Source organism: Mandrillus leucophaeus, unplaced genomic scaffold (assembly GCF_000951045.1).
Source record: "Mandrillus leucophaeus isolate KB7577 unplaced genomic scaffold, Mleu.le_1.0 Scaffold209, whole genome shotgun sequence".
In the NCBI taxonomy this organism is placed as follows: domain Eukaryota; kingdom Metazoa; phylum Chordata; class Mammalia; order Primates; family Cercopithecidae; genus Mandrillus; species Mandrillus leucophaeus.
Window position 1 is genome coordinate 1,977,088 of NW_012102132.1, and position 3,379 is coordinate 1,980,466.

Genomic DNA, 3,379 nt, shown 5'->3' on the forward strand with positions numbered 1-3,379 from the left:
ACAGCTATCCTAGTGGGTATGAAGTGGTATCTCATTCTAGTTTTGATTTCTTCAGCTACACTTTTTTTTTCGGAGACGGTCTCACTCTGTTGCCTAGGCTGGAGTGCAGTGATGCAATCACAGCTCACTGCAGCCTCAACCTCCTGGGCTCAAGTGATCCTCCCACCTTAGTCTCCCCGGTAGTTGGGATTACAGGCGTGCACCACTATGCCTGGCTAATTTTTTGTAGAGATGGAGTTTCGGCATGTTGCCCAAGTTGGTCTCGAGCTCTTGAGCTCAAGTTATCCACCCGCCTTGGCCTCCCAAGGTGCTGGGATTACAGGCCTGAGCCACTGTACCTAGCCCTCAGCTAAACTCTTTTTTTTTTTTTTTGAGACGGAGTCTCACTCTGTCGCCCAGGCTGGAGTGCAGTGGTGCACGATCTTGACTCACTGCAAGCTCCGCCTCCCGGGTTCACGCCATTCTCCCGCCTCAGCCTCCCAAGTAGCTGAGACTATAGGCACGTGTTACCACGCCCAGCTAACTTTTTGTATTTTTAGTAGAGACAGGGTTTCACCATGTTAACCAGGATGGTCTTGATATCCTGACCTCGTAATCCGCCCACCTTGGCTTCCCAAAGTGCTGGGATTACAGGTGGGGGCCACCTCTCCAGGCCTAAACTCTTTATTTGTTGGGGAACGGGTTGGAAGTCCTGATGCCTGTACAGCATATGAACTGTCAGTGAACTCAACTCTGCCTGTTAGAGGCCAGACTTCCCACCTTTGACAGTTCACCTGTGGGGCCTGTCGTTTAAAATATGGAGAAAATGTTAACATCCCTTCCCCACCCGTCCCTGCACTGCATCCTTCTTCCCCAAGGGTTATGGATCCTATTTGTTCATGTGTAAAATGTGCTTCTAAATAGTTAAATGCACACATATATTCGCATATAGTTGTGCCTTATCTTTTGTTAATTCATTTGTAAAATGGCAAGCAAGTCCAAAATACAGGGGCGCGAAAGCCAGAGTTGGGGCAAGGACTGTGCCACTCCAGCAGAAAAGGGTTGGGTACTGGTAGGGGTATGGCGGCTGGGGGATGGGAGTGAGCAGAGGGCCACAGAATTGGGAGCCATTCTTCATGTTTTCCTTTTTCTCCCACTTCTGGTAGCAAGATTTTTTTGTTTTTGCAGTTCATTCCAGTGTCTATTATCAAGCGCACACAAGACAAGGCAAAGCTGAGACCAAGGCCTGGAGGATTCAGCTGCTAAAGATGCAGTAGCCATTTTTAGACTTGAACAGTTCATCATTCACATAAACAGTGAAAGGAGGCCGGATGCGGTGGCTCACGTCTATAATCCCAGCACCTTGGGACACGAAGGCAGGCGGATCACCTGAGGTCAGGAGTTTGAGATCAGCCTGGGCAACATGGCAAAACCCCATCTCTACTGAAAATACAAAAATTAGCCGGGTGTGGTGGTGGGTACTTGTAATCCCAGCTACTTGGGAGGCTGAGGCACGAGAATTGCTTGAACCCAGGAGGTGGAGGTTGCTGTGAGCTGAGATAATACCACTGCACTCCAGCCTGGGTGACAGAGTGAGACTCCATCTCAAAAAAAACATAAAAAACAGAAACAGTGAAAGGAAGATTAACCAAAGATGCCAGCTCTCCTGGGTCCTTGTCCCACACCAAAAAGAACGACCTTGAAACAAAAGGGACAGGATGACTGCAACAGAAGTTGAGGGCTGCCCCATTGCCAAAGGACTCATTCTAGACTGGCTGTATCCGACTGGCCAACTTGATAGGCCTGCTGTACTACCAGGAGGTGGGGCAGGAAGCCTCAGACCTCCTCAGAACCCAGGTGAAGAGAAACTGTCTCCTGACAGTCTCTAAAGAGAGATAGGGAGGCACTGTGAGCTAAACTGTGCCCCCACCCCCATTCATTCATATGTTGAAGTCCTAACCCCCAGGATCTCAGAATATAACTGTATTTGGAGACAGGCTTTTTACGGAGGTGATTAAATTAAAAATGAGGTCATGAGGGTGAGCCTTAATCCAATCTGACTGGTGTCCTTATGAGAAGAGGAAATTACCACGCAGACACACACGCAGGGAAGACCACGTGAAGACACAGCGAGAAGCCAAGGACAGAAGCCTGGGACAGATCCTTCCCTCACAGCCCTCACAAGGAACCAACCCTGCCAACATCTTGATCTCAGACTTCCAGCCTCCAGAACTGTGAGACAATAAATATCTTTTGTTGAGGCTACACAGTGCATGGTACTTTGTCGTGGGAGCCCAAGCAGACTGCTCTAGGAGGCAAGTGGAAGATGGCCTCCGAGCAATTCCTCACAGGCCTCCTGTCTTCTCATGTTCTGCCAAGAGCAGATAAGTTGCATTTCAAGCCTTTGCCTGCATGGCCCGCATGGATATGTGCAAGGTAACTGGGGTGCCATGGCAGAGCCCTTTCCCCCAGCTGTCACCAGCTTTGTGGATAGTGAGAGATGTTGTGCTACCTGGCAAATATTTCAATGCACACGTGTTATTCATGTTATTTTAACTTGTTTTTGTTTTTCTTTTTGAGACAAAATCTCACCTGCTCGCCCAGGTTGAGTGCAGTGGTGCGATCATGGCTCACTGCAGCCTCCACCTCTCAGGCTCAAGCAATCCTTCCGTCTCAGCCTCCCACGTACTTGGGACTACAGGTGTGCACCACCACACCCAGCTAATTTATTTTGTGTGGAGACGGGGTCTCACTCTGTTGCTCAGGCTGGTCTCCAACTCCTGACCTCAGGTGATCCACCCACCTCGGTGTCCCAGAGTACTGGGATTACAGGCGTGAGCCACGGTGCCTGGCCCTAATTTTTGTATTTTTTAAAGTAGAGACGAGGTTTCACCATGTTGGCCAGGCTGGTTTCAAACTCTTGACCTCAAGTGATCCGACCACCTTGGCCTCCCAAAGTGCTGGGATTACAGGTGTGAGCCACCTTGCCTGGCCTTATAATTTTTTTAAAAAATATTTCTTATATTTTTTTATTAAATTAATTAATTAATTAATATTTTTAGACAGAGTCTTGCTCTGTTGCCCAAGGCTGGACTGCAGTGGTGCAATCACCGCGCACTACAACCTCAACTTCCCTGGCTTAGGTGATCCTCCCACCTCAGCCTCCTAAATAGTTGGGACTACAGCTGTTTGCCACCGCACTGGGCTAATTTTTTATTTTTTATATTTATTTTTTGTAGAGATGAGGTCTTGCTGTGTTGCCCAGGCTGGCCTCAAGTGATCTACCCGCCTCAGACTCCCTGTCTAAAAAAAAAAAAAAAAAAAAATTATTTACATTTCTTTAAAAGTGTATATAATTAAAATAATGACTGGAACTGCCAGATCACCCTCCAAAAAAGAT